Below are 24,275 nucleotides of genomic sequence, written 5' to 3'. Positions count from 1 at the left end.
ATTCTGGATCAGCGACGATGGGGCCCACCTCCGGGGGTACAAGACACACAGCACAGACCAAGCCGGAGGAGCAGGGACCATTGAAGCTTACCACCCCTCTTGCCCACGCAGGTAAGTTACTCCCGAACCAAAATGACCTAATTAGTAAGTCAAGACCGTCCCATACCAGTCTTGTGGTTGCGCGGTTGTCCCAGGTTGTCGCTCTATGAACCGGTCCTTATGGAGAGTGGCCAACCAAGCACTAAGCACCGTGCTGGCCCCCTAAACCATGTTTCTAGCAAAACACCTTTTAAGGACGCACAAACCACTCAAGCACACAGCACAGAGGGTCGGCTCCAGAATTAAGTTGCATAAGACCATTAATCAAATTAATTAAAAAGGACCAAGATTTGTTATAGCGCAGCAACCTAGCACAACTAACCAAAATGCAACCCAAAGGATATATATAAGGATATAAAAGTGGCTAGGAAATCCTTATAGGTGTACAGAATTAAAATGCAGTATGAAGTTGTATTTAAAAGTGATAGGAGATTCATGTTATACTTGCCTTCCTCGTACTCTCCCGGCTGCTGCTCGAAGTGCTCGGAAGACGGCTGCTCCTAGTACTGCTCCAAAGGCTCCGCGTCTACTCACGATCGTCAAACATAGTCCACACATACACACATGCACAAACAATAGCAAAATATAAGAAAACAGTACAACATTACATGGAAACAGTACATGAAACTAGCCTAGAACTAATCTACGCGTTACAACGATCGCGTGCATATAAAGAACACTTAAAACGGAGCTAAAACGCGAAAACTGCGCTTAAAACAGGATCCAGGGACCTAATTGTAAGAAAAACAGGACTTCCAGGGCCTTCTGCACAAAAAACCGAGGACTAAAACCTAATTAAACCCTAGATACAGGGGCTAGCGCGTGAAAAGGCATGGCTTGGACGGCGGGTTCAAATTCCAGGAAACTCAGGGGGTCAAACGGAAAGAAAAGGACCTATCTGCAATTATTTTTGACTCACGGGTGGACGGCGGGTTGATTCCCCAAAAAGGCAGGGACTCTTTAGCAAAAGAGGCGGCTGAAACGGTATGATCTGTTCTGGGCCCTCGGATCTGATCTGTGCGGCTGGGATTAGATTCTTAAAGCGAAGGGGTACGCGATGATCTCAGCCTTTGGATCGAGATCGGACGGTCGGTATTGGATCTAGGTTTACTACTCGCGCTATCCACCGGATTTGAATTGGACGGCCGAGATTTAAAATCCCGGCGAACCGGTACGCGCTGCTCGGGTCCCTCGGATCTGAATCGCATGGCTCAGATCGAAGGGCTTCACGATCTAATCCTATCCGTGAACGCCAGATCGGACGGCCAGAGGGAACGGGGACTCCGGGGGCGGCGATTTCTCGCCGGCGACCTCCCCCGTGGCGGTGCTTCACCGGAGTTTGCCAATGTCGGGGCTCCGGGGGTTCTGGATGGTCGGGATCGTGCCGGGGAGAGAGGCTGGACCGCGGGGAATTCGTCTAAGGGCTTGGGTCGGCTGATTAGGGCTCGGGTAGGGGGTCTCCACGACGGGGGCGGCTCGGGCGGCGGTCACGCCGGCGGCGCTCGCGTTCCAGGTGTCACAGGTGGCTAAAGGCTGCCGCAGCTGGTGCAAAAGGACCAGAGCGCGAAGAGGGACTCACCGAGGGGGCTACGGTGCCCGGAGTGTGGCGGAGGAGGTGCAACGACGGCGACTGGCGGCAGCAGGACGACGGCGCTCGCGGGGAACGGTACTGCAGGCGTGGCCAGGGCCCTTAGCTGAGGTAGATCGGCTCCAGGTAGTCCTGTGGAGATGGCAGGGGGGTCAAAGGGGCGTGAGGATCGCCGGCGGCGAGCAATTGCGGAGGCGGCCGAACTTACCCGCGGCGGAGGGGAAAGAGACCGGTGGCGCTAGGGTTCTGGGTGGCGGCTAGGGCTTTAGGGTTGGGCGGCCCTTTGTAGGTGGCGCGGCGGTCCCACTGGCTCTTGGGCCCGGGAAGAGAGAGTCACCGGCGAGATCGGAGTTCGTTGGGCGCCGGGAAACAGAGGACGGGGAGGAGAAAAGGAGGTGGGAGACGACGCTGACGTGCGGGGCCCGGCTGACAGAGGGAGAGGGCGAGCGGGGATGGGCGAGCGCGCTCGGGCTGAGGGAAACGCGGCGCCGACATGCGGGCCCGAGCGATCAGTCAGAGAGAGGAGGAAAGGGGCCGGCGCTGAGGGGAATTGGGCCGGGACTCGGCCCACGCGGGAAGAAAAGGAAAGGGGGAGAGAGAGAGCCCGCGGGTGAGGGAGAGGAGAGGGAAAAGGGGAATTGGGCTGGGCCAAGGGTTTGGGGTTGGGCTGCGGGCTGCTTTCTTTCATTCCTTTTTCTTTTCTATACTCTACCCATTCAAACAAAACCATTTGAATTCAAATACCATTTGAATTCAAATCTACACACTCAACACAATTAAAACAATGCTGTGGCATGAATGCACAAACACTTTAATCCTATGATAAATTTTATTTTCTTGCGTTATAAAATAACTTTAAATACGAGATAAACTAGAGAAACCCTGGAAAATCTATTCGAGCACAAATAAATTAATTAAAAATTTGAGGAAATTACCTGAGGGTGTTACAAACCTACCCCCCTTACAGGAATCTCGTCCCGAGATTCGGATAGGCTAGCTAGCAAAGAGGTCGGGATATGTCTTCCTCAGCTTGTCTTCTCGCTCCCAAGTAGCCTCATCCTCCGTGTGATGACTCCACTGAACACGGCACATCTTGATCTTCTTGTTTCTAGTAACCCTCTCAGATGTCTCCAGAATCTTCACCGGATGCTCAACATAGGTCAGATCCTCCTGCACATCCAACCCTTCTATCGGTGCTTGCTCTTCTGGCACTCTCAAGCACTTCTTCAGCTGAGACACGTGAAACACATCGTGTACTCCTGAGAGATTGAGTGGCAACTCCAGACGATACGCCACCTCGCCTTTCCGTTCCAACACCTTGAACGGACCAATGTACCGAGGAGCTAGCTTCCCTCGTACATTAAATCTGCGAATTCCTCTCATCGGCGAGACCTTCAGATATACATGATCACCCACTGCGAAGGTCAAATCTCGACGATGAACATCCGCATAACTCTTCTGACGAGTCTGAGCAACCCTCAGATTCTCTCGCACCTGCTGTACCAACTGTTCGGCCTCCTCAACAATATCCGGACCAAACACCTGCCTCTCACCAATCTGATCCCAATACAGCGGAGTCCTGCATTTTCGACCATACAGAGCCTCAAACGGGGACTTCTTCAGACTGGCTTGATAGCTGTTGTTATAAGAAAACTCTGCATACGGCAGGCATTTATCCCAGCTGGTACCATACTGAATAGCGCAGGCTCGAAGCATATCCTCCAACACTTGGTTGGTTCTCTCTGTCTGTCCATCTGTCTGAGGATGATAAGCAGTACTGAAGCGCAGCTTCGTATCCAACGAATCATGCAACTGCTCCCAGAACCGTGAAGTAAACTGAGATCCTCGATCAGATATAATCTTCTTAGGAACACCATGCAGACAGACAATCCTGGAGATGTACAACTCTGCGAGTCTAGCACCGGAATAAGTAGTGTTCACCGGAATAAAATGAGCCACCTTCGTCAACCGGTCCACTACTACCCATATGGAGTTGTACCCCTTCTGAGTACGAGGCAAGCCAACAATGAAGTCCATAGTGATTTCCTCCCATTTCCACTCTGGAATCTTCAACGGCTGCAATAACCCTGCTGGCCTCTGATGCTCTGCCTTGACACGCTGACAAGTGTCACAGATAGCCACGTACTCCGCAACGGAACGCTTCATTCCAGACCACCAGAACCGTTCCTTCAGGTCGTAATACATCTTCGTGCTGCCTGGATGGATAGAATATGCGGTATCATGAGCCTCACTCAGAATCAACTTCCTGAGATCTGCCACATCCGGCACACATATACGACCCTTGTACCACAAGGTACCCTGATCATCCTCTCTGAAATGAGGGGCTTTGCCAATCTTGAGCAACTCACGAATCTCCTGCAGCTTCTGATCTTCCTTCTGATACTGCCTGATCTCAGCCTCTAGGGTGGGTTCCGCCTCGAATGATGTACCCGAGGTATGATGCAAGAAACCCAGACTCAACTATTATGGTCTATAAGGATTTCCTAGCCAGTTTTATCCTTTATATATATACCTTGGGTTGCATTTTGGTTAGTTGTGCTAGGTGCTGCGCTCTCACATATTATGGTCCTTTTTAATTAAATTTGATTAATGGTATATCCAACTTGATCCTGAGAGTGGCCCTCTGTGCTGTGTGCTTGAGCGGCTCACGTCTCTTAAAATGTGTTTTTGATAGAAAGATGGTTTAGGGGGCCAGCATGGTGCTTAGTGCTTAGTTGGCCACTCTCCATAAGGACCGGTTCATAGAGCGACAACCTGGGACAACCGCGCAACCACAAGACTGGAATGGGACGGTCTTGACTTACTAATTAGGTCATTTTGGTTCGGGAGTAACTTACCTGCGGGGCAAGAGGGGTGGTAAGCTTCAATGGTCCTTGCTCCTCCGGCTTGGTCTGTGCTGTATGTCTTGTACCCCCGGAGGTGGGCCCCATCGTCGCTGATCCAGAAACCTTAGCGGTTACACCTTACTAACGTGATCCTTTGTAACGGTCTCGTAGTGTGCTTGCTAGTCATCTCACCTAAGGAAGTGCGATGAACAACTAGCGTAGCTCACGACTTGTGGGTAAAGTTGTGCAACCTCTCGAGAGTGTAAAACTGATATATCAGCTATGCTCACAGTCATGAGCGGCCCAGATCCTCCGTCTGATTAGTGGGAGTTTACTTTTGGTGGTTTGGCTTGGTTCTCAGTAGACTCATGGTTAACTTTGATTAATTATTATGTAACTTGGGTTATGGTAATTCATCAACTTGTAGTAAATAGCTTTAATAAAATTTGCCAAGATTAAAAGCTAATGCAGTTGAGTCAGCCAACCTTAGAGCCTCATAATTTGTGTTATACTTGTTGAGTACAAGCTGTGTACTCACACTTGCCTCTTCCTCTCTTCTGTTCCCTTTGGATATCTTCGACTGCTGCTCAGTACCAGGCGACGTGGAGAACTACATCAGCGGACTCGACGATTTCTAGGCGTTGTCTCCCAGTTGACGTCCCTGTGGCGCCCTATTCTTCATGTACTTATTTTACGCTTCCGCATTCCTTGAACTGATTCTTGATTCAGTTGTATTAAATATACTCATTTATAATTTATACGCCTTTATTTTCGAGATACGTGTTGTGATATCTTGATGATTCTGTTGTATATATGCGTGACTTGATCCTGGCGCATATATGATTGCTCGATTTATGTTCTTATAAATCAGGTGTGACAGGGATTAGATGGGTGGTAGGCTAGTTTAGTTTAGGTTTATGTGCTGAAATTTTTCCTTTCAATTTTGTTTTTGAACCATTTATATTCCAGCAGCACCTTCATTTTAATTGAATAAAATAAAGTTTGCTTTGTTCTCGTCAAAATGATCAAGTGCAGGTTGCAACAGGACCCTGGCATCGAGCCTGTTCGAGTGGCACATGAACCTGTGGTTCAAGCCATAGAGGCAGGCCAGCCAGCTTACACCAAGCCGGCTGGCCCTACTTGTCAGCCACCAGCCGGACCTCAACTCCACACGGACGTTTGCGATCCCTTTGACTTATCCTTTTCTGGTTTCCATCAAAATTCACACCTGAATTAACAAAATTAAAATTTGAATGAAGCACCTAGAAAGAGATAAAATCTTAACAGCCTTATCAAAGGTGCCTAAGTTTTATTTCTTATGCAAGTATTTTGTGCCTTTGGAACTTTATAATAGGATCCTTGATTTTTGGCTTATTGACCTTCATGATATTATGAAACGCCCGCATTTTTACCCTATTTAAATTACAGCACAAATCGCTCACTAGAAAAATTCTTTCGTCAAGCTCAGATCGCTCCTAAACCCTTACCGTCCAAACTCCTAATCACCCAAAACATCTCCCGACCTTTCGCCGTCTGACATCCGAAAATAACCGCCATCCTTTCTTTTCCTCGACCCCCGCGCCGTGCCGCGTGCTCAACCTCGCGCGTCGCGCCGCACGCTCGCGACCGTCGCTGCAAATTCCGCCGACGCATCTCCCCCGCGTGCTCAACCTCGCACGTCGCACCGCACGCTCGCGACCGTCGCCGCGAATCCCGCCGACGTAGCCCCCCTCTCCCTTCCTTTCTCCCCTGTTTCTCTTTTTCCCCTTTCTCTTTTCTCCTTTCCTGCTCCTTCCCTCGTTCCCCTGCACGCACAGCACGACGCCGAGCAGAGCTCGACGCCGAGCGCCCAGCCACCACCCCCTCCCTCCATTGACGACTCCACAGGAACGGCCTAACTTGGCCCCTCCTCTGCGCACGCCGTGCCTCCTTGCCGCCTCGGCGCTCGCGCTTGCCCCGGCGTGCCGCGGCAGAGCAGCACCGGCCGCCGCGCGTCGCCTCGCCACGGGCCGCTTTCCCCTGCGCAGCGCGTCCCAGGCCGCCCCTCCCCGCTACGCGCCACCACCCGCCCTGCGCAGCGACGACCCAGCGCCACCGGCCGCCCTGCGCAGCAGCGACCCCGCCCCCACCGCCATTACTGGCCGCCACCGGCCTCCACCGCACCCCCATCCCTTCCGCCCTCGCCGGCCTAAAAATACCTCCACGACGCGCCCCGCCACCACCACAACCTTCCCCCGCAGCCCTAGCCCCCTCCCCGGCCCTGCACTGCCGCCGCCGCCAGGCCCTCCGCCCGCCGCCCCTAGCCCTCGTGGGCAGACCGCCTCGCGCCACCCCGACCCGTGGTGAGTAGAGGAATAGGTCCCCCGTGCTCCCCTCTCCGTTTTGCCCCTGCCCCCGGCCGCCGCCGTGCCCCGGAGCTGCCGGAATCAGTGGCGCCGCCGGCCCCTATCCCCCTCCTCTGTTCCTGGTAACGGGAGGAGGAAGAAGGGCAAAATTGCCCTGAGCCCCCTGCCCTTCTGATTATCCTCTTAAGAGCCCCACCTCCGCTTAACCCTTTTTTCCAAATAAACCCCCCTGCCCATTCTATTTAGGAAGTGAACCCCCTCCTATACAAAATAATTATGGATAAACCCCCGACCTTTTTCCAGGGTACCCTAGGTACTTCCAGAAATTCTAATCAAGCCCTCCCCTCCCAACAGTAATTACAAATAGGTCCTTGGACCCTTATCCCTTCCCTAAAACCCCGTTCGGCCTATCATTTCATGCGCCAAAAACCTTCCGTTTGCCCCGAAAATTTACCATGCCGTTTCTAACATAATGCCGGCCATGCCATCGAGAAATCCCCCAAAAATATTCTTTCTACCATTGTTTCTTAAGTTATTTCCGATTTGGGCTTGTAGATAAAACCTTTATTTCTTTTTCTTATTGAATGTTTGTTTGTGTGCGCCGTAGACCACGAGGTGACCGAGGGAGAACCCGTTGACGAGCAGTACTGCGAGCAAGAGTCCGAGAACCAGTGCCGTGAGCCCGAACTTGAAGGACACTACCTCGATCAGGACTTCCCGGAAGGCTTTGTGAATGGCAAGTCCAATCCCATCCTTTGATGCATATTTATCCCAGTTTTATAAATACAACCTATTGGCCTGTCTTATAAAATGCATCACTTTATTGCAAGACATGGTTGGATAGCCACCCCTTGATTGTTATGACCATTCCTTGATGACCTAGGATTTGCTCTATTAGACGATAACTACCGCTAGAGATGCTTATTACCTGTTACCCCTTTTATTATATTTTAAACTACAACCACAAGCGCCTTACTAAAAATAAGGGTACGAGTGTTTCGAAAAATAAAATGGGATTTTGAGAAAATAAAATAAAGACATAGTCTGACAAGATGGATGGCGTTTTCTGTGTGAAATGACACTAGCGTGCTTGTAGCTTTGTGGTCGAGCATGGTCGGGAGATGTCCGTCTGGTCAATATAAGGATGAACTGAGGTGTCATCTTGCCTAACCCGTTTATCGTACAACCACTCGACCGTCGTGTGGGCAACGGCTTAGCATAAACCCCACTAGTTGTTCTGCTAGCCAAAAGGAGAGTGGGTGAGCAATGGGAGACCATGGAGAAGGAATACGATCTGTGTGAGTTATGTCCTGGTTATGACCTTGTTGATAGGTCATTAACCCCATGGTAGCTTCCGTGTTGGCTAGTTAGATTCAGCTAAGGTGGGTAATGGCTTTGTTAGGATCCGCCGCGACATTAAGGTGTTCGTAGTGCGGTACCCTACTTGTGGGTAAAGTGTACCACCTCTGCAGAGTGTAAAAATCTATTCGAATAGCCGTGTCCACGGTATTGGACGCGTTACGGCATGGTCACTTCAATAGATGTTTCGGGAGGATTTGTTTGGCGGCGTGAGTTGTTTTGAAAGTACTCGGCAGTTGTGCAGTAAGCTACTGTGGACGCGGAGTCCGGTGGCACTAAAACTTGGATCCTTTGTGTAGGATCAACTCCACTTATGATTCGATTACTATAAAAATGTTTTGAGAAAACACTTTTGTTAAATGAACCCTTGCATGTGTAAAACCTTGCTTTATCGCAAATAAACCCTAACCCCACCCTTGATATAACCGTGCATGATCTCTGTTATCTCCCCCCTCCGCGGGTGTGGTTGGACTTGTTGAGTACCTTTGTACTCACCCTATATATATTTGTGGTTTTCTCAGAGGAAGACCCGGACTACGTGATCGAAGACGTAGAATAGGGGTTGTGTCCGCGCCCAACTCGCCTGTGGTGTTGGCCCTCCGCAAGATGCTTCTGCTAGCGTGTTACTCTGAGCCCAAGCTGGATCCCATGTGGGTCATGCTTTGGTGTATTACCATAGCTGTTTTATTACTAGTTATTGTTTGTATCGAGTGCCCGCCTCCTCGGAGGTTTGTACGGTAATGTACCATCTGATGTAATAAATGTGTATCAGCCTCCTGGGACTGATTTTTGTATCACATTTAAGTCACCTCGGATGAGGGGACGCTTCAGGTGGTATCAGAGCTGTAGGTTGGCCGTAGGACGCGACCCTTAAGACCAAGGACGTTTTTCTAAGCCATTTCCCGTTGAAACTTTCCCCACTTAACTTATCCTTCCGCACGACACTTACCTTTGGCCCTTGCCTGATTCCAGATGGCTGACAATGGATGGAGTGACGGGATCTGCCCCGCAGAGCCTGGCCTTCCGAAGTTATTGCTACTCAGCCTGGAACGCGTCGGAGTTGTGGACCCACCAGAATACACCTACCGAGAGCACAGCTTCAGAGGGACCCCTCGGTGTGACCTGATGATCTTCGTGGGAAAAAGCACACTTTACCCCGATGTGGATCCCTGGTTCATCTCCACCACTGGCTTTGGGTTCCCTGACACCTTCCAAAAGGCTGCCCGAAAAGCCCTGCGACGCTTACGCGTGGTCTATAAGCATCATCTTCAGCAAACTCCTATGGGATTTTTCCCACCTACCGGAGGGAGAGGACGCTCGTGGATTGCCCGGATGAGAGGATTAGGGAGGGAAGAAGAAGAACTAGAAGATACGGTTTCCCACCTATCCATTTACCTCACCGGCCTAGACCGACTTTACAGCGAACAGACACAACAACTGAAGCACCAAATCCGTAGGGCAGAAAAGGCAGAGCAAGAGTTGGAAATTCAATGCAGGAGGGCAATAGAAGCTGAAGCTCAAGCTGAGAGTTTCCTAGCCTCTCTCAAAGACATATGGCGAAGCAACGCTCAAGAAAGGGAACGTATCGAGGCACACAGAAGAGAAGCTGGATTACTGGAAGGAGAACCCGAGGAAACTCATTGGGATAAGAGCACTCAGACCGAAGGAGAGGTATTAGAGCAGCGCCTTCCGCCAAAGAAGCGACCTAACTGGATCGGGGAAGGATTCCCTTGGGGAGAGTAGAGTACCTAAGCTAGAGCTATCACCCTAGTAATAATGTATCCTTGGAAAATGTACCCGATCCTAATAAAGAACACCTATCCTTCTTGTACCCTACCTCTGTTTTCAGATGGCCCAGAATGGGTGGACCCAGGGCGTTTGCCAAGAGGAACCTGGTTTTCCCCGCCTTTTGATCAACTCCCTGGAGCGCCTCGGTATTACTGAGCGCCCAAGGTACTACAGCAGGGAGTACGAACACCTCGGTACTCATCGCTGTAGGGTGGTTCTCTCCATCGCCAGAAGCACCCGCCACCCCGACATCGAACCGTGGCGAGTGACTGCCACAGGATTTCAACATCAGGATGCCTACCCCTTGGCCATCAGAAAAGCTCTCCGATACCTGTGCCGGATCTTCGAAGAGCACCTCATTCCCACACCAATGAGGCTTTTTCCTCCGGTCATCAGGACGCAAGTCTGGCAGGCCCGCATGAGGAACTTGGAATGGCGCCGCCAACATGAAGACCTTTTATACCATGTGGTCGCATACCTCATCTCCCTGGACAAACTCTTTGACGAGCAAGCCCAAATCTTAAGGGAGCAAACCCACCGGGCTGAGCAAGCTGAGCTTGCAGTGAGGATGCACCAAATCCGGGTGGCTCAAGCCGAAGCAAGGACCGCGGCTGCTATAAGTAGCGAAGCCGTCGCTCAGGAAAGCCTCAGGCAGATCCAGGATCAGCGCATGCAAGAATGGACCAACAGTGGGACGCCCGTCCCGGCAATCGGGGAGACCCAAGTCCTAATTGGAACACCCATCGCAGGATGGGGAGGACTTTTTAGGACCCCGCAAGCTTCACCTGAAGGTGCCGGAAGGACAGCTGCAGCCGTAGAAGGAGGAGCTGTCGAACAGCCCCGAGAAAATGGGGTCCTCGAGGACGACGGGGAAGAGCTACTCATTCCACTGGAAGTGCACTCCGCCCCGGAAGACGACTCGCCCCGTGAGTAGTATGCCTTAGAGGTGCCTCAGGGAAGAAGCCGTCCCGGCACCGAGCTTGGGATTGTGCCCACCCATCTGTTGTGCCCTTTTGTACCCGATTGTGTAGTGCGTGTTTTAGCTATACCCTCCCAAGTGTTGTACCCTGGCGTAATAAATAAAACTATTTGCACTTGATGCTTGTGCGATTGCCGGCAGTAGGTGGAGTCTGCCTTTTCGAAAATAAAATATCACTTAAAATCAAATCTAAGTCTCATAAGGGTTTTGCTCAATCTACAGACGGCCCCCAGGCATAACAACAGGGCCTTCCAAAGGCAGGCACATGCCACTCCAAGTGCGGAGGGACAACAGGGCCTTCCAAAGGAAGATCAGGAAGTGAGCCAGCAGGGAGGAGAAAGCCAAGTAGGAGCACAATATGCCCCACCCCCACTGGCCATTGACCTGGTACAAGTATTGAACAACCAGAACCTCCTACTGGAAGCTTTGACCAATGTCGTCACCAACCCAAGGCCCCGTGAGCAGAATACAAATGACAAACTGACAGCCTTTCTGAGGATCAAGCCACCCACCTTTGCAGGATCCTACAACCCCTTGGACGCAGATGACTGGCTGCATGTTATCAAGAGGAAACTCGAGCCGTTTGAGCATGGAGACCGTGACAAGGTCCGTTTAGCTGCTCACCAGCTCACCGGAACTGCTTTGGCTTGGTGGGAGAATTACTGTGCAGCTGCTCAGGATGCCTCCACTATCACTTGGAAGGAGTTTGTGGATGAATTCCGTCACTATCACATCCCAGCAGCCACCATGAAGCGCAAGGCAGATGAGTTCCGCGAGCTGCAACAAGGCAACAAGTCCGTTGAAGAGTACACATACCAGTTCATAGAACTAGCTCGCTATGCACCGGAGGAAGTAGACAAGGATGAAAAGAAGTAGGATATGTTCAGAAAGGGTTTAAATACAGAACTTAAGAAGCTGCTTTCCCCATGCATCTACCCAGACTTCAACACACTGATGAACATGGCTATCATCACCGAGAGAGCCATGGCAGAGGAAAAGAGAGACAATAAGCGTAAGTTCCTAGAAGCCAAAGCTCGTCAGCAGGACCGTTTCCAGAAACCGAGGCACCTTGGCCCTCCAGTGACCAAGTCCCAAGCCCATATGCAGTATAGGACCCAGCCACAAGCTACTGGCTCTCAAGCCCCCAACACCCAGCTTAGACAATTCAAGAGCCAGAGCACCATGAAGGTCCCACAGAGTAATACAAGCCAAGTTACTGCCAGCAGCAATACCCGAGCATGCTTCAACTGCCGTGAGACAGGACACTTCATTGCCAATTGCCCATATGCCAATAACAAGCCGGCAGCACCAGCCCTCTCCAACTCAGTGAATGGACCAAGGCCAGCTTTATCAGGAGCCAATCGTGTACCCATCCGCAATAACAATACCGGCAACAACAACCAGCAGATGGGGCCGCCCCAGCAGTCCTTCGGGCGAGCCCGCATCAACCACATCAACGCGCAAGAGGCTCAGGACGCTCAGGGCGTAGTGCTTGGTGAGTTTCTAGTCAGCTCAGTTTTGGCAACAATATTGTTTGATTCCAGAGCATCACATTCATTCGTATCCTCAAGTTTTGTGGAAAAACACAATATACCTACAGTGCTACTTAAGACACCCCTATTAACCCGAACGCCCGGAGGTGACATTAAGTGCCGACTGGGTTGTTCTAGGGTAAGGATCATCTTAAGTGGGGTAGAGTTCCTAGCAGACCTAGTAGTACTTAAGTCTAAAGGTATAGATGTGATCCTTGGAATGGATTGGCTAAGCCTGCACAATGGCCTTATAAGCTGTGCTGACAAGGTGGTACACCTAACCAACGCAGAAGGAGTACAAGTAACCTGCCACACTCGGGGAAGTAGACCGGACCCAATGGTTTTTAGCATGGAAGCTAAACTTTTGGAAAAAGTTCCAGTAGTAAATGAATACTTAGATGTTTTTCCGGAAGAACTCCCGGGGATGCCGCCAGATAGGGATATAGAGTTTGTCATTGACCTTGTCCCTGGAACCTCCCCTATGGCTAAGAGACCCTATAGGATGGCAGCCTCTGAATTGGCGGAACTAAAAAGGCAGCTGGAAGAGTTACAACAAAGTGGTTTCATTAGACCGAGCTCATCACCATGGGGAGCTCCGGTCTTGTTTGTTAAGAAGAAGGACGGAAGCATGAGGATGTGCGTGGATTACCGTGCGCTAAATGAAGTTACCATCAAGAACAAATACCCCCTTCCCAGAATTGATGACCTCTTTGATCAGCTGAAGGGAGCCAAGTATTTCTCCAAGATAGACCTAAAGTCGGGATATCACCAGCTCAAGATTAAGGAAAGTGATATTCCGAAGACGGCCTTCGTCACCCGCTATGGACAATATGAGTTTACCGTGATGTCCTTTGGACTCACCAATGCACCTGCTTACTTCATGAACCTCATGAATAAGGTGTTTATGGAAGAGTTAGATAAGTTTGTCGTAGTTTTCATTGACGACATACTTATTTACTCCAAGAGTGTCGACGAACATGAGTAGCACCTACGAGTGGTTCTAGAAAGGTTGAGAGCGCACAAGCTCTATGCCAAGTTCAGCAAGTGTGAATTTTGGCTTGAGAAAGTAGCATTTCTCGGTCATATCTTGACCGCAAAAGGAGTAGCAGTGGATCCCGAGAGAGTCGAAGCGTTCTCCAATTGGCAGCAGCTAACCAATGTTGGTGAAATCAGGAGTTTTCTCGGTTTAGCCGGATATTACCGGAGATTTATCGAAGGATTCTCCAAGATAGCCCAATCCATGATAGAGCTACTCAAGAAAGAGAAGAAATTCACCTGGATCGAGTCATGTGAGAGAAGCTTCCAGGAGTTAAAGAGAAGACTGACAACCGCCCCGGTACTAACCTTGCCAGACATCCAACGGGACTTTGTCATTTATTGTGATGCATCCCGTCAAGGATTAGGATGTGTCCTTATGCAAGGAGGGAAAGTAGTGGCATATGCCTCCCGACAACTCAAGCCTCATGAGCAGAATTACCCGACCCATGACTTGGAATTGGCAGCCGTAGTACATGCCCTCAAGATTTGGAGATACTATCTGATGGGGAATAGGTGTGAGATCTACACGGACCATAAGAGCTTAAAATACATCTTCACCCAGCCAGAATTTAACTTAAGGCAAAGAAGGTGGTTAGAACTAGTTAAGGATTATAATGTGGTAATTCATTACCATCCTGGCAAAGCAAACGTGGTAGCAGATGCCTTAAGCCGAAAATCTTATGGACCTAAGAATGCCCACCTTCGAGAAGAGATGGCACAATTAAATGTGCACATCGTCCCCCAGGGTTCCAGTCACAAGTTGAGTGTTCAACCTACTTTGGAGGACCAGATCAGAAAGGCCCAAGGTTCAGATAAGGACTTGATGAGAATCTGCATGCATACGGGGGAAAACAAGGCACCGGATTTCAGAGTGGATGACAAAGGAACCTTATGGTACAAGGATAGAATTTGCGTACCTAAGGAAGGAGAATTTCGACAGACTATTATGGATGAGGCCCACAACTCAGCATATTCCATCCACCCAGGATCCACCAAGATGTATGTAGATATAAGGCAAAAGTATTGGTGGAGTGGAATGAAGGCGGACATTGCAAGATTCGTCGCCCATTGTGATACTTGTCAAAGGATCAAGGCTGAACATCAGAGGCCAGCAGGATTGCTGCAACCCTTGCCCATCCCGGTTTGGAAATGGGATGAGATAGGAATGGATTTTGTAGTGGGTTTACCCAAGACACAAAAAGGACATGACTCCATATGGGTGATAGTGGACCGGCTCACAAAAGTCGCTTACTTCCTACCTGTACGGACCAATTATGGTGGAGAAAAGCTAGCACGGCTCTATGTGGATAACATAGTGAAGCTGCATGGCGTGCCTAGCAGAATTGTTTCGGATAGAGGAACCCAATTCACCTCTAGGTTTTGGAAAAGTTTGCATAAGGCCATGGGCACCAAATTGGACTTCAGTTCGGCTTATCACCCACAGACCGATGGTCAAACAGAAAGGGTGAATCAGATTATGGAAGATATACTAAGAGCATGTGTCCTTACTTATGGCAAGGATTGGGAACAAAGCTTACCGTACGCTGAGTTTTCGTACAACAACGGTTATCAAGCAAGCTTGGGCATGTCACCATTTGAAGCTCTCTATGGGAGAAAGTGCAGGACCCTCCTGATGTGGTCAGAAGTTGGATAGCGTGCCCTGGTTGGACCTGCACTCATAAAAGAAGCGGAAGAAAGAGTGGCCGAAATTAGAGAGAAACTGAAGGCCGCCCAATCCCGACAGAAGAGTTACTCAGACAAGAAGAGACGAGAAGTAAGCTTCAATCCAGGGGACTTCGTCTATCTCAAGGTTTCACCTATTCGAGGGACTCGAAGATTTCAGGTACATGGGAAACTAGCCCCTCGGTACATTGGACCGTACCAAGTACTAAAGAGAATTGGAGCTTTAGCATACCGTCTAGAACTACCAGAAGGAATATCTGACATACACCCAGTATTCCATGTATCCCAACTGAGAAGATGCCTGAGGGTACCCGAAAGAGAATGGGTGACGGAAGAAGAAATAGCTTTACAGAAAGATCTTCGGTACCAGGAAGTACCTGTCAAGATTTTGGACACTGTCATAAAAAGAACAAGAAGCTCTGAAGTACGCATTTGCAGAGTTCAGTGGAGCAGACATGGAGTGGAAGAAGCTACATGGGAACGCGAAGATGCCCTTAAGAAAGAGTTTCCTCATCTATTTAGGAACCAGCCGAATCTCGAGGACGAGATTCATTTTAAGTGGGGTAGGTTTGTAACGCCCGTGTTTTTACCCTATTTAAATTACAGCACAAATCGCTTGCTAGAAAAATTCTTTCGCCAAGCTCAGATCGCTCCTAAACCCTTACCGTCCGAACTCCTAATCGCCCAAAACATCTCCCGACCTTTCGCCGTCTGACATCCGAAAATAACCGCCATCCTTTCTTTTCCTCGACCCCCGCGCCGTGCCGCGTGCTCAACCTCGCGCGTCGCACCGCACGCTCGCGACCGTCGCCGCGAATTCCGCCGACGCATCTCCCCCGCGTGCTCAACCTCGCGCGTCGCGCCGCACGCTCGCGACCGTCACCGCGAATCCCGCCGACGTAGCCCCCCTCTCCCTTCCTTTCTCCCCTGTTTCTCTTTTTCCCCTTTCTCTTTTCTCCTTTCCTGCTCCTTCCCTCGTTCCCCTGCACGCACAGCACGACGCCGAGCAGAGCTCGACGCCGAGCGCCCGGCCACCACCCCCTCCCTCCATTGACGACTCCACAGGAATGGCCTAACTTGGCCCCTCCTCTGCGCACGCCGTGCCCCCTTGCCGCCTCGGAGCTCGCACTTGCCCCGGCGTGCCGCGGCAGAGCAGCACCAGCCGCCGCGCGTCGTCTCGCCACGGGCCTCTTTCCCCTGCGCAGCGCGTCCCCAGGCCGCCCCTCCCCGCTACGCGCCACCACCCGCCCTGCGCAGCGACGACCCAGCGCCACCGGCCGCCCTGCGCAGCAGTGACCCCGCCCCCACCGCCATTACTGGCCGCCACCGGCCTCCACCGCACCCCCCTCCCTTCCGCCCTCGCCGGCCTACAAATACCTCCACGACGCACCCCGCCACCACCACAACCTTCCCCCGCAGCCCTAGCCCCCTCCCCGGCCCTGCACTGCCGCCGCCGCCAGGCCCTCCGCCCGCCACCCCTGGCCCTCGTGGGCAGACCGCCTCGCGCCACCCCGACCCGTGGTGAGTAGAGGAATAGGTCCCCCGTGCTCCCCTCTCCGTTTTGCCCCTGCCCCCGGCCGCCGCCGTGCCCCGGAGCTGCCGGAATCAGTGGCGCCGCCGGCCCCTATCCCCCTCCTCTGTTCCTGGTAACGGGAGGAGGAAGAAGGGCAAAATTGCCCTGAGCCCCCTCCCCTTCTAATTATCCCCTTAAGAGCCCCACCTCCCCTTAACCCCTTTTTCCAAATAAACCCCCCTGCCTATTCTATTTAGGAAGTGAACCCCCTCCTATACAAAATAATTACGGGTAAACCCCCGACCTTTTTCCAGGGTACCCTAGGTACTTTCAGAAATTCTAATCAAGCCCTCCCCTCCCAACAGTAATTACAAATAGGTCCTTGGACCCTTATCCCTTCCCTAAAACCCCGTTCGGCCTATCATTTCATGCGCCAAAAACCTTCCGTTTGCCCCGAAAATTTACCATGCCATTTCTGACATAATGCCGGCCATGCCATCAAGAAATCCCCCAAAAATATTCTTTCTACCATTGTTTCTTAAGTTATTTCCGATTCGGGCTTGTAGATAAAACCTTTATTTCTTTTTCTTATTGAATGTTTGTTTGTGTGCGCCGTAGACCACGAGGTGACCGAGGGAGAACCCGTCGACGAGCAGTACTGCGAGCAAGAGTCCGAGGACCAGTGCCGTGAGCCCGAACCTGAAGGACAGTACCTCGATCAGGACTTCCCGGAAGGCTTTGTGAATGGCAAGTCCAATCCCATCCTTTGATGCATATTTATCCCAGTTTTATAAATACAACCTATTGGCCTGTCTTATAAAATGCATCACTTTATTGCAAGACATGGTTGGATAGCCACCCCTTGATTGTTATGACCATTCCTTGATGACCTAGGATTTGCTCTATTAGACGATAACTACCGCTAGAGATGCTTATTACCTGTTACCACTTTTATTATATTTTAAACTACAACCACAAGCGCCTTACTAAAAATAAGGGTACGAGTGTTTCGAAAAATAAAATAGGATTATGAGAAAATAAAATAAAGACATGGTCTGACGAGATGGACGGCATTTTCTGTGTGAAATGCCACTAGCGTGCTTGTACCTTTGTGGTCGAGCATGGTCGGGAGATGTCCGTCTGGTCAATATAAGGATGAACTGAGGTGTCATCTTGCCTAACCCGTTTATCGTACAACCACTCGACCGTTGTGTGGGCAACGGCTTAGCATAAACCCCACTAGTTGTTCTGCTAGCCAAAAGGAGAGTGGGTGAGCAACAGGAGACCATGGAGAAGGAATACGATCTGTGTGAGTTATGTCCTGGTTATGACCTTGTTGATAGGTCATTAACCCCATGGTAGCTTCCGTGTTGGCTAGTTAGATTCAGCTAAGGTGGGTAATGGCTTTGTAGGATCCGCCGCGACATTAAGGTGTTCGTAGTGCGGTACCCTACTTGTGGGTAAAGTGTACCACCTCTGCAGAGTGTAAAAATCTATTCGAATAGCCGTGTCCACGGTATTGGACGCGTTACGGCATGGTCACTTCAATAGATGTTTCGGGAGTATTGGTTTGGTGGCGTGAGTTGTTTTGAAAGTACTCGGCAGTTGTGCAGTAAGCTACTGTGGACGCGGAGTCCGGTGGCACTAAAACTTGGATCCTTTGTGTAGGATCAACTCCACTTATGATTTGATTACTATAAAAATGTTTTGAGAAAACTCTTTTGTTAAATGAACCCTTGCATGTGTAAAACCTTGCTTTATCACAAATAAACCCTAACCCCACCCTTGATATAACCGTGCATGATCTCTGTTATCTCCCCCCTCCGCGGGTGTGGTTGGACTTGTTGAGTACCTTTGTACTCACCCTATATATATTTGTGGTTTTCTCAGAGGAAGACCCGGACTACGTGATCGAAGACGTCGAATAGGGGTTGTGTCCGCGCCCGTGATCGAAGACGTCGAATAGGGGTTGTGTCCGCGCCCAACTCGCCTGTGGTGTTGGCCCTCCGCAAGATGCTTCTGCTAGCGTGTTACTCTGAGCCCGAGCTGGATCCCATGTGGGTCATGCTTTGGTGTATTACCATAGCTGTTTTATTACTAGTTATCGTTTGTATCGAGTGCCCGCCTCCTCGGAGGTTTGTACGGTAATGTACCATCTGATGTAATAAATGTGTATCAGCCTCCTAGGACTGATTTTTATATCACATTTAAGTCACCTCGGATGAGGGGACGCTTCATATTATGACATGCGAGACATGCTCTTCCCTAATTCAAAGTCTTGGAGTATTTTATTTTAAATGGAAAAATGAGGAAACTCTCATTCATGCTGAACCTTGCCAAGTCCTATCTAGAACCATATATATATGATATAATTTTGGACCCACATGTGATATCCAGGTAGTTAGACAACTAGATACTAAGTTTGGGTATATTATATGTAAATAGAATAATGTATACAAGTTGTACAAAGCATAAGGGTATATTTGTAAATTATAAGTTTTATAAATTCTCATGAGCAAATGTGTGACAATGTTCTTAATGTCAAATTTCAGATGGCTATAACTAATAAAAGATCAAAAGTTAAATAAACACTAAGGGGAATGGACTCTATATGAAATTAAGGACCTTTATGTAATTAATACAAACATATAAGGACTTACATGTGAAATGGTAAAAAGATAAAAGTAAAACTTAGTTTTACCTAAGGACTAAAGTGTAAAAAGAGCTAGTCATGATTACTGCAGAAAGAATTACATAAAGGACCCCAAACATTAGGGCATTTTGTTTTAATTAACACATAAAGGTTAAAATTTGAATTGTGTTCAAATTCTCAAAATAAAACTGTACCCTTTAAGATTTCAAACCCAAGCCTTAAAGCAAAGATGTAGAGTTTGAAAAACTCTACAACTTTCATGTTGAGCACTTTTTCATTTGACCTTTGTAGCAGTGGGAAAACTTTAGTTTACAGAGGGGTCCCTGAATTCTTTAGAAATGGCGAACAGGTCCTCCTGACAGCTCTCTGCTTCTTCCTCCTCTGGCCGCGCCGCTTCCCCCTTCTGCGCCGCTCCTGCCACCGCCGCTCGCCGCCGATGCCGCGCCCCGAGCGCCACCTCCAGCTGCAGAACTCATCCACGCGTCATTTCCTTTTGATCCCGACCCCTTTCCTCTCCCCTGGTGGCTTCTCCCACGCGCGCCACGACGTTCCCGAGCCGTCGCCGGCCGCCACCTCCTGGTCGCCGTGGACAGGCCACCCCGGTGCATTAACCCTCTCTCTCTCGCGCGCAGTAGCACTACATCCACTCCCACCTGCTGTTCTGTTACTTCCCGCGTCCAATTTCCCGTAACCAAGCCACATTCCGCCGCCGCCGCCCCTTTCTTCTCCGGCCGTGCACCATCCGCTCGTGGGCAGCTCCCACCGGACCTCCTCCACCTCAGCCAACGCTCGCACCAGCTTCCCCGTGACTTGCTCGTGCTCGCCGACCCCCTGATCCTCCCCAATTTCCACTGGAGCCCGGTCCTCGACGAGCGCCGCCGCCGTCGCCTTCGGCCTCCACCGTGGGCAGCTCGTTGCAGGTACTCCCGAGCCACCACATCACCCTTAACAGAACCACATCATCCCCCTGAAGCTGTCCGACCCATCCATTGACCCTCTGGTGCACCACAGCGCCTTCTCGACGCTCGCCGGCGATCTTCCTCACCGCCGCCGCATCGGTCTCCGTCGAGTTCTCTCGATCCAGCGTGTTTTCATCCAATTGTTGACACGTGCACGTTCCTCATGACTCACTGGTTCTCGTGCGCAGGATCTTGGCCCCCGTTCATCGCCGGAGCACCCTCGTCGCTGTCGACCTCTCCGCCGTCACCTCGGGTTCAAGTTGAATCTTACTGTTCCGGCCATCCCCGTCCACGACACGTAGCACAACAAGACCACAGTAAGCTCCTGACCCGATTCCGGCACTTGGACCTCACCGCCGGCGACCACCGTCGCCGGAACACGGCCATCTCGATCTCACTCTGTTCGGGTTCACGGCCAGGGACCTCGGGTTAGAAGGAAAAGAAATCCAGGGGGTTAAGTGTAAAGCCATAGACTCAGAGGAATAGTGCCCAGGGACTTACTTAAGTAATTTTGGCTGTCAACTTAGAAATACCATATCTCTTCAAAGAAAATTCATAAAATAGTAAACTAAATTTTGTTAGAAACTTTAGACAAGAATCTGTAACTTTGCTTTAAGAGTCAACTTTAGTTTTTGAATATTTGATGACCTAATTTAAATATCAAAGTTAATTGCTTGTAGACTTAAGAATTACATAGTAATTCATAGAAAAATGATAAATTAGTAAAACCAGTGCCAATAATTTTCTTTTAACATGTAGAATTGAAGAAAAATAATTAATCTTGTACTCTAGTAACATTTTCTTATTGTATAGATTTTGGTTAGAAATAATGTGTAGTTTACATAATATAATTGATAAACACACTTTCATATATTCAAAAAAATCATGAAAAATATATTAATGTTCTGTTTTGTATTAGTACAACATATTATTAAATTTTCAACTAAGAATTAGATGTTAACTCATAAAGATAATATGTTTGGTTTATAAGGTAATGGTAGCTTAAAATTCAAATAAATTGTGAAATCAATATATAAAGCTCTTTAGTATAAATGTTAATAGGAACCACACCACCTGTTGCCCCATGATACTAATTGAATACTTAACCTAGCTAAATTTGTTGTTTAATGAATCTAAGTAAACTTATTAATGCTCAATAAATGACTGCCCAGTACAGGGTAATTAGGAAATGCATCCAAATAAAATGTTATTTATATTGGATTGCAACTTTTTCGGGAAGTAAAATAAAAGTAAGGGCATCCCATAACTTGTAATTTTGCATCTCATATAGATTCGACCACGCTCGCTGACGGGGATTATCAACTGATCCCGGAACAAGAAGAAGTTTATTCGGAAGACCCCGGGACTCTTGTTACGGATTTCTCTGAAGCCCCGAACCAAGGTTCGGAAGAAAATATTTTGACTAACCCCAACCCCACCAGCGAAGGCAAGCCCCGGACATAACCCCTACTTTACTACTCTGCAACCTATATTATTTATATATATCTCTTTATGCATTACGTTCTTAAGAGTTGTTTGAAAACTTAGTTGCATTATTCCAGAAACCAATGTATTGAACACTAGAACTGGAGTCCGACTAGCTGCTCTGCTTATAGGACCGGTAGAAGTCGAGTGATTTCCTGTCACTCGCGCGATATAGGAATTGTAATGTTTATATTCCTGCTATCACTATAAGGATGCCGGACGGGAGTTTTATGAGGTATCATGGTCAAGATGATACCCCGTCTGTGTTGTGAAATTTGATAAGGTCGCAGCGTGTGGTAGCGGTGGCTAAGCGTTTGAAAGTACTAGCCACATGCCGTGAAATATGGTAAGCGGTAAGCCTAGTAACCGATCGGCCCGAGAAGTGGACATACCACCCACCACATGTATTTGCTTCTTTTGGTTACTTAGTTCGACGTGTAGGCATATGTGTTGCTGGGCAACCAGGAGTACGGGTTTTGTAGTCGCGCTACAGACGTACGTCCTGCACTTTTGTAGTGCATATGACCTGCAGTCGCTTGTGGTGGCACTGATCCACGAGTCGGAATGAAAGGCAAACGGTTGCTTCGGAACAACCCTGTGGTGTTCCAAGCGTGTGTGTTAGGTTTACCTTGCAAGGGTTGAATCTCGATTCAGAATCGTCCGCCTCTCACGATGTATGAGACTGCTTATCCCCTTTATCACATAGAGTAACAAGAGCAATTATGTGATTATTAAAGATGATGTTTGAGTAAAGATTCTACCATGTTTGGATAGCTATAGGTGCTTACCTAGAATGGTTAAACAACTAGAACCTGAAAGCTAAAAATTGAAAATAAGGATCTACTCTTTGTTGCTTTTCAGCTGAAAACCCTACCCAAAGCTAAAAGCCATCATGAGTCTAGTTATGGGCTAAGATATACCCAATTCCGGGTAAGTCTTGCTGAGTATTAGTATACTCAGCCTTGCTTTGTTGATTTAATTCAGGTAACCCTTCTGAGGAGCCCGCATTCATTACACCATGGCCTTACCCTTTGCCTGTGGTGGGAGGTATGTCCACTTGCCGGGCCGATTGGTTACTAGGCTTACCGCTTACCATATTTCGCGGCATGTGGCTAGTACTTTCAAAAACTTAGCCACCACTACCACACATTTCGACCTTAAAGCTTTTATCAAAACAGACAGGGTAAACTTCCAGGTCATGATACAACACATGACCCTATCCGTCATCCTTATAGTGATTGCAGAAATGTAAACATGCAACTCCTATATCGCGCGAGTGACAGGAAATCACTCGACTTCTACCGGTCCTATTAGCGGAGCAACTATTCGATAAGGACTCGGGAGCATTACATTGGATTCCTAGGATTCATGCATCTAGGGTTTCACTTCAATTCCTAGACTTAATGCAAGATATAATATAGATAGACATAGATTGCAGTGTAAATAAAGTAGTGGGATATGTCCGGGGCTTGCCTTTACTGGTGGGTCTGAAGTCAGTAAGTCAACATCTTCCGAACTTTGGTTCGGGGCTTCAGTTAATCCTTTGGTGACGTTCATTTGGTCTTCAGGAACATCCTCCGTAGACTCCGAGAAGATCTCGTAGGTACCGTTGCCGAAGTAATCGTATCTACATGCAATGCGACATTACATTCAAAGCGTGCACATAACACTACCTTACTTCACAATACAATTGCAACCTAGCATTCATATAACACACTATTCACATATCAACCGAAAGATCTGAAACTAAACTTAGATAGAGTTTTAAGAGGACATCTAATTATGATCGGCTATTTGTTGAAGATTGCAACAGAGCCGATTGGAAATAACGAGGGTTTAGCCGATGGGAGTGTGGTTGAGGGTATGTGACTGATAAGTATAGATAGCCGATCTCTCAGTCGATAAATCGACTGATAGAAGTGTGTGGATATGGATGGGGGAAACTAGGGATCGATCGGCCATATTTGACCGATACGGAAAACGACTAGAATCGGCTTGGATCGGCCGATAGTAAGAACCTTAAGATCGTGTGTGTTTCTCCGATACATCGACTCTGTGCAGTCGATATAGAACAGAACAAAAGAATTGTATCGGCAGTAGCCGATACTAGAAAGGTAACAACCGTATTAGCTAACCAGCCGATGGTAAAGTATCGACTGACAGCTGTTACACAGAAACATCCTAGACTCAAGGAAAGCGGATGCTTAGCAGCTGAACTGATAGCCAATGCTAAAGCATAGCCGCAAAGATGTTTTGGCTAAGCAGCAGACACACAAGAACTAACGGGAATCCTTATACGACAAGGAACTTAAAGAAATAGCAATCAAGACGAGGACAATGTCTTGATGGTAGGGATATGAGCTCTAGGGTGATAGGATTAACTAACTATCACACTTCTCCACTTAAAA

The sequence above is a fragment of the Panicum hallii genome, chromosome 1 (assembly GCF_002211085.1).
Source record: "Panicum hallii strain FIL2 chromosome 1, PHallii_v3.1, whole genome shotgun sequence".
Taxonomy (NCBI): Eukaryota; Viridiplantae; Streptophyta; class Magnoliopsida; order Poales; family Poaceae; genus Panicum; species Panicum hallii.
The sequence above is the reverse complement of the archived record's forward strand: the minus strand, read 5'-3'. Positions refer to the sequence as shown.